Raw genomic sequence first — 9,089 nt, 5'->3', positions numbered from 1 at the left:
CATTAAAAATTCCTGTCATGAAAGTAGTTGAGTAGTTATGATTAGTAACCAAATTGTTACAATACAGGATAGAAAGAAATGTTTGGTCTTAGCTATCACAGGTAAATTTCACAGCATTTATTTATACCATCTAAAACATGTAAGGAATTTGCAGCAAAATTGATCTTGACCTTGACTTTGGTAAAAATTTTTTTTATTTACATTTGTATTCCACTCATCACGAAGATCAAACTTGTCTAAGAAATTATGGATCGCAACACTTGCTACTAGCGAGTCAGTTGATTTTGTTAAAATTTTTTGTTATGTTTCAGAAAGACAATTAGGTTGCGATCTATGATTCCTTGGATAAGTTTGATTTTCGTAGTGAAGAATACAAATAATAGTAGAACACAAACGTAAACAAAAAAATTTTGACCTTGAAATTCAAGTTCAAGATCAATTTTGCAGCAAGTTTCTTATGTTTTTCCATCAAATGAAATGGACGGTGTAGAATTCACTTATGACAGTCAAGACATTTCTTTCCATCCTGTACATAGTAGTAACAATAATGGTTAAAGAAAAATATAATTTTTTTTCTTTTTTATTGAATTAATACAAAGTGCAACGAAAATATCAAGAAATGAAAAAAGTAAAATAAGAATAGGAAAAATGAAAAAGCTTTGATAATTATTGTATAAAAATAAATACAAATTATTTAGTACGTCTATATAGCGATTTATTAAAATAACATTTATTCGAACAATATTTTGCTCCTGCATTGATATTAATATGTTTAACGCCAGTACGTTTAAATATATTTAATAGTGACAGAAACGTTTTGAAGATTTTACTTTGTTATATAATATCGTATGTATTAATTATTAGTCGACTCACAATTAGAGATGTATGTGTGTTGTAAAATGCGATTATCAGATGTACGTCATGAAATTAATACGAAAAACCTAGAAAAAGTTGTGATCAACAAAATAATTATAAGTATTGTGTACATATACACAGACACGGGCATATATACACGTACCGCACACACACCCGCGCATACACGCTTTGAAATTTTTTCATGTATAATATTCCATTGAATACAATAATACCGTTGGACCTGCATACAATATATAGACAGATAATACAACATTCGTATAACTGTAAAGTATACTAGGAATTAATGTATACGATATATACACATATTTCTCGTGTGTTTTTCGATTACATAGGACTCTTTTCTTTTTTTCACGAAAAAAATACATCTTGTTCTGTAAATTTGTTTCCTCGTATCAAGTTAATTTGTTTTTTTTCTACTCTTTATGATTAAAATTTATCACACGAGACGGTTACGGTAAGAATTCTTTTACTCTATAAACATCTACGTGAAAGAACAATCGGTAACACACACAGGAGAGAACTGGTAAAAAACTCGTGAGAATATAATTTCGCAATTCTTAAAAAATAAATGTAAATTAAAAACGATGTAGGCACTTGATTTTTTACATATAATTTTCACTTTCACAATACGAAGTTGTATTTAACGTATAAAAGTTCTACGGTGATTTACAAGATTTGCTTCTTCTGGGAGAAAAGATGTGTCTTATTGTTAGAAGAAATGTTCAGTTATCATAAGTCGAGCAAATAGTTCCTTACCATACACATCTAATGTGTCGTGCGTAGTTTCGTGTAGCGGATTTTTTCATGTTTAAAAAATTAACAAGAAAAGAATCCGCTAATATTCTCCGTGTAACAATACTTTTATACAGCTTTTCATAATGATCATTTCATGCAACATTTATGTATTACAGCGACATCATGGTTCGTTTAAATAATGCTTGTTCTAACATACCACTACATTATAGAAATTATAACAAAAGATATAAACAAATGCAATATTTATAAAAGTAATTAAGAAAATAGATACAAGTTGAAAAATTGAATTTTTTTTTTAGTATTCTTTCAATGTTTTTAGTATTTAGTATTTTAGTATACATTTATTAAAAAAACAAAAAAGAAGATTAAATATAGTTCACAATAATAATTGTGAAAAAAAAATGAAAAATAAAAGAAAACTTAAAATAATTAATAATTATTTCCATAACTAGTCGTGAATCAATATAAACATCTAATAAATTATAATTTATTAATATTTTCATTATTTGAATAAGGAAATTTAAGTTCAATATTTTCATGGTTTCATCTAAGTACAATATGAAATCGAAAAATTTCATTATAAATTATTAGACTGCAGATATTTATACAAATTCATATTATAAATTATATATTATAAATATAATTGTAAATCAAATTATAAATATAATTAAAGAAGTGAAAACTAGATGAAAAATTGTTTTATTTTCTGAGTACAAGTATGATATTTTAGATATTTTATACGTCTTCATAGATTATGTATAACTTGTGCATTTTTTACCTTCAAATTTTCTAAAAATGCATAAAAATCTGCAATCTACAAATTACTAACTTATTTTCCATGTATTAGAAATTTTACATTATTGAATTTTACAGATAACAGCTTTTAAAAATCTCCGTTTAAAAGTCAGTTAACACATTTTTTTGTTTCTTACTATTTTATTCATTATCTTTTTTATCTTTTAAATTATGAATAAAATTAAATCATAATTAAAAATTGTTATATTTTTTTTCATTAATTCATTTTTTCTATTGCATCTATTATGCTACATTAGACTATGTTTATGCCTGTATGGGAAACTCGAAGATGCTAAAATACATACAACGCATACAATATGCTTAAATATATAAAATATTTAAAATAGAGTATTTATTATAATATTTATAATAAAAATTCACAGTCTAATAGGGTATTTTGAATTTAATATAGATATATGTAAATGGCTGTCCAGTTACATTTAACAAAAACGAATCAGCAACATACACATACACATATATTTTTAAAAGCAAAGTACTGCAAACTTTGTTAATCAAATCTTAAGCAATAACAAAAGAACTTGCGTTACCGAACCATGAAGCCACTGTTAGCTTGTTAATCAATCTTAATTTTGATTAATATAATTGTGCTCACATCGTACACGATCGCAAATTAATCGTCAGAAACTTATTAGAGTTGGTCAGGTTTAAAATTGGCAAGAATCATCGAAATATAAAATAAATTCATATTGGAAGTAAGAACAATTTTTAATTATTATTGTAATATCGTGAAATGCCAATTATACATATCAATACTTACAAGTGTAAACTAATGATTTTAAGTTTTCAAGTCAGACGATCGTGCATTATGTGACAGTTATGTTACATTTATCTTTCCCCTAGTATTGAACACGTATTTTCTCTCTGAGGCAAAGTATTTGTCATTTTCTTTTCTCTCTCGTTAAGGAATAATTTTAGAATAGGAGGGAATCATGTTGGGAGGGCATGTCGTGATTTTTAATACACAAAGTAGGCCTATCTGACTTATTTTGTACATACTATTATAACATGTTTCCGACACCTATATATCGACAAATATATTCTGTGCCAATCGTTTTTTCTACATATTAATTTTAACATTAAATTTAGGTTAGTTAAAATCATAATAACACGTATATATTGTTCCAAAAGATACCACGAATATTCATTTGAAAGGGGAGAAAACAATATAAATAGCGCTTTATCATTTTAGAAAAACGAAACTTTATGTACAACAGTCTTTTGACATTTTTTTACTGATATTTTTTAGTGATCTATCGATGGCAATTGAATTTAAACGCGAAACATGTCGATTATTTGTTATTCATATTCAGTTTTTGAATTAACATAAAGAATTGATATTGATATGTGCAATTAAATACGTATGTACATACATGTAATCTTGTGAACGTGTGTTTCCGCGGCATCATATCCAATATAAGTTTAAATTATTCTGTGTAATTATTCTGTAATAATTGATAGACGAAATTTAAAATAATTCTTTGAAAGAATGATGATTCGATATTCTTGACGAGTGATACCAATAAATTGACCTCAGAGAGAAGTTAGAGATAGATATATACGGCATGGAAGATATAGAAATAAAGGGATTTCTGTGCTTCAAAAACCATCTAGGAAATTGACATTGCGCAAAGGGACACACCCTATTCGCATACTCTTTTTCTCTTAATCTCGAGTAAAAATCTGCATAGTTGTCTTTTGACGGTCAAAGGTTACATGCATCTATATTATTCTTTTTTTATTGTAAAAATTACGTTATAATCTTCTATTATTTGAAAATAATAAAAATGATACTAACATCATGATAGAGAATTTACATATGCGGTGGCGGGGAGACATTGATCATTTTGCATTTCAATCGATTATAAAATTTTTAAGGTATTATTATTTTTAAGACAAATGATTCATCGCGATTGAACTATAGTCTTTTAAACAATACAATTTGTATAACATTACGAATAAAAAAATTAAGAATTAGTAAAAAATAATTATTATAATTATTATTATTCGTAAAAAATAATATAAAATAATTATATAGATGAATATATGTATTATATAAAAATTGTAAATAAATTTGCAATTTCTATATGTCGAATTTCGTTTGAAATTTTCTATTCATTACTACATACACTGCTAATTCTTTTGTTTTAGTAATTTACTTTTTCAAATTTGCATGACTCGCATTCTAAAATTATCAAATATTGCACTTTTGCAATTACATTATACATGTGTTATAAGTGTCAAAAATTGACTTTTATTTCAAAACTAAAAATAATTTATATTCAAATACATTGTTATCAGAAAAAATAGTATAATATTTATAGAGCCAAATTTAAAATATATAAGCATATATAATATATTTTAGTCAACATATCTTTTATTACTTTAGTGTGATTGCATGTGATTGCAGTGTGATATTGCATCTTTAAAATTTTAACGTTATTATATTAATTAATATAATAATTTTATAGAAAACTAGGAAACATTCCCAAGTGTAAATTGACCTCAATTTTATTGAAACTATTGAGTGATGTAGTTCCCGAAAATGTTTGGAAAGTTAAAAACATATTTTACAAAGTATATCAAGGTAAATATATTAAAAATATATTTTACAAAGTATCTTGGAAACTATTTAGTAGATCTAAGAAAATAATTCAAATACGTAAAAAAGTTATCTTCAAATAAAGAACTTAACCATAATATTTTAACAATATTTTTTAAAAATTCGTTTAATTTAAAAAATATAATTAAAAATTCTTATTATTTATTAGATAAATAAAAATGGAATAAAAATAAATAAAAATTTTTATATTTATTATATGTGTTATACTCGCAAAAATTAAATTTTTCTCGCAAAAACTGGATTTAGTTGCATAAAAGTTTCTTAACTTCAAATACGGATAAATTGGAATTTTGATTTTTAGGATTATAGCAAAAATGATCGTCTTTATTATTTTCGTAAATTCTATATAAATAAAATTATTAGGCATGCATGATCGTAAACTATAAAAATTCTGACAGTTTGTAATTATGATATGTTTTATTAATTTTCCTTTTCTACACCAACAATGAAAGCTAAATGCGCGCCAGAGGCAATACGCTATCTATTTATGAGTATTTAAAAATATCTAAAACTTTAGATATTTATGAATATCTAAAAATTATTTTCATTTTCTTTTCTCAATTTCAAATATTCAAAATTTATAAAATTAATCCCAAAACGACACTGTTTTATTTTCGGGCGTAAATATATGATACTGTAGAGTCACAGACAATATAAAATAAAATCTAAATATTTTTAACATTGTTGAATATTTTTTCAGTGTTTTTTTTCGATAGAGATTTTCTCTAGAGATTCTTAAGGAAAGATGATTGCAGCATTATGTTTTTAATAAAATAAAGGAAATCAAAATAAAAAAATTATTTTGTGTTGTGTGTGAGAAAGGTTTATTCGGTATGATTCGCTTATAATACATTTCTGGCAATTCCAATTACTATATATATAGTTTGATGGAAAATACATGTCTTATTTGAAACTGCACAAATTTTTGGAAAATGATCCATTATTTACTTTAGATGATTAAAATACGCTTCTATTATGTAGTTTATAAAAACTCGAAGACCTTTAAGACTAATAGAGACGCACGAAAAACTTTCTTTTTTTCATTATTTTACAAACTATGGCACAGATTAGAAGGGCATACAAACGCTCGATATTCTAATGTCTATTTATACATCTGTAGACACGACTAAAATAAGATGAGGTCGCTGCCGATCCAGTGTCGTTGTAGGAGTAAAGAAACATAACAGTCATAATAATAAAAGACATCGTTTTAACAAGAATAGATATCTGCTTTGATTGTATAAAATCATGAACGTGCATAATTAAGTTTAGTACAAAAGATTGAACAATTTTCTAATAAAGTTGTTTTGTGTTCAAAATTCGTAAACTTAATAGCACCAAATAGCTACATAGGTACGTAGTATTCATTTAAAAGTAATTTTTGGACTATCTTTTCAATTCAATAATTATTAACATTTATCAACATTTATTTCGTGAAACATATTTTCAATCCTAATTTTAGTAGCGGTTTTCACCTCTTTGACATGAATCTCGATACATAAAAAAAATATGTGTCAAATATTCTTTCATGAACTACACTTAGGACAACAACGTACACTTTGGAATATTCCTTTGTAAGAATTGAAATTTGTACAATAAGAGAATAAGTGGAATATTATTGTAACATTTCTTATTAATATTGTTTTACTACGTATGTAATACATACACAACTTTTCAACATACAACTTGTCCCGATTAATTTCGAAAATAGATGCTCTAGACAACTGTAATTACACACACCACATATATTGTATTGTGTACCTCGATTTACTTACTCATTATATTATACCGAGTTCCAAACAATGTGAATTCTAAGACACTCAACGCATGTACTATAGTTGCTCACGATAGAACGTTTATAATTCAAATTGTATTTGTGTTTATAAATAAAGTATGCGCTTTAGAATTTTTGAAGTAAGTATGACAAAATTAGAGAGTAGAACATTGTTTTGTACAATTAAAATAATGTGAAATGTTAAAGAAATTTTATACGCAAGCAGCTACAAATCATCGATAGAGATAACAAAATGCCATAAAATAACAAAAATATAGATTTATTCTATCTAAAATCATTAATATGGAAATAAATAAGGAAAAAATGAAATAGATACAAATATATAGATATAATAAATAAACAGACATAGATAGATATATAGATAGATTCTCAAATCTTAGTTACATATTTTGAAAGACAATTGTAAACTTGTAAAATAGTGAAAATAATAACTGGAATAATAATAATTGGAAGGTTTGGAAACTGTAATGACTAAAAGTGTAAAGTGCGTTATTTATTTGCCAAAATTTCCGATTGCAAATATTAGAATATTTTTCATGAGTAACTATATTTATTTTTTTCGATAGTATAACTAATCTGAAAAGATTGGTCCATTCCAACAGCAATTTATTGACGATTCGTGCGAATCTATTCGACTGATTTCTTCCTAGTTCATTTATCCAATTCCAACATTCGAATTTCAATCATATTACTTATTAATAATTACTTGTTCGTACATGTACTGTTGCATCTTATTACGTTTATAAACGCTTAATGAATTCTGTACTTTGAGAGAATACAGGTTATCGATTTTTTTGTTATGCGTTCTAGCGCTTTCCAATATGTATTGCTCCCTTGTAACGAGGTGACTTTGAAACGCTTCGTGACATACGAATTAACAACAGTTATTTGTATTTTCATATATCATACACTCTAAAACAAATGTCAAAATTTTTTTCTATTTTACTATAATTCGGATTTTCAAGTTTGCATCAGTTTATTTTCACGTAAAGAAAAATAGAAATGAAGAATTCATAGGAAATAATAGAATCGGTAAAATTTTACTTTTCTATCTGTATCAATTATCAAATTTATTTTTACGGTTACCTTCGCGTTTCTTTCTTTTTTAATACACAGTGTTGATTCAATTATAAATGAAAGTAAAATTTAATGTTAAAATTTGATGTTAAATTTAAAGGAATTTAGAGGAATTTCTTATGTTCTATGTTATATGTTTCTCACATTAAATTTAACCGATACTAACTGATATAATTTCAAATACTCTTGTGATTTCAATGAAAAGTATTTTCTATCACGAATGATAGAATTGTGTTCTACGTTATGTAATCAAAGATACTCGTGAATAAAAGCAATAGTCAACTTGGATTGATTCAAGGTAACCATTATTCTGGTATCAATTATCGAGTGTCTATTGAGAGCCAGAAGTGTACGTGAAATCGTTCCAGATGCGTTGAGTTAGCTATGTATACGTACGTAGTCATGTGCGTATACGTACGTGTACATACATATGTACATGTTAGTCTTATCACTTTCATTTCAAACACGAATACAGTACGTAATGGTTCTTTCTTTATTTAAATGAAATATAGTATTTAAATTATTCCTAAAGTACTCAAATACAGACCATTATAAACTTTTTCAATGAATTTTTGAGCTGAGTACGAAATAACTATGGAAAATAAACTAAGTTTAATAAAAAGAAACAATAAAGACGAAGAAATATGAAATGCAGATCTTTAAGAAAGACATATTGCCCGTATACAACTTTTTTATATCAGTTTCTATAAAAATGATTGAAATTGGCATTTGCCCTAATATGTTGTGTGATACATCGAGTTTATCAAAGTTCATTAATGTTATGCTATTTTATCATATTTATTTAATGATTATAAAATATTTTTGCACTAAAAGATTTGTTCTTTGATAAATTTTAATTCTTCATTTTTAATCTTGCCTTTATATATTCTTATTCTGCTAATCGTTATCATAGTTCCGAATATTTTGGTAATATACTATCTATTAATCTGCTTCTTGAAACAGAAAACTATATAGTTTATTTTTTGTAAGTCAATTACAAAAGTATTTCTATTTTCTTCACAATTAACACAATAGCAATAAGAAGCGAAGAATTAATAGCGTGTGTATGTGTGTATTTTTGTCAATTTTTAAAAATTATATTATATTTATTATTCTGTATTTAATTCAAAAATAATTTTTATATCTATT

Source organism: Frieseomelitta varia, unplaced genomic scaffold (genome assembly GCF_011392965.1).
Source record: "Frieseomelitta varia isolate USP_RPSP 00005682 unplaced genomic scaffold, Fvar_1.2 scaffold_563, whole genome shotgun sequence".
In the NCBI taxonomy this organism is placed as follows: Eukaryota; Metazoa; Arthropoda; class Insecta; order Hymenoptera; family Apidae; genus Frieseomelitta; species Frieseomelitta varia.
The sequence above is the reverse complement of the archived record's forward strand: the minus strand, read 5'-3'. Positions refer to the sequence as shown.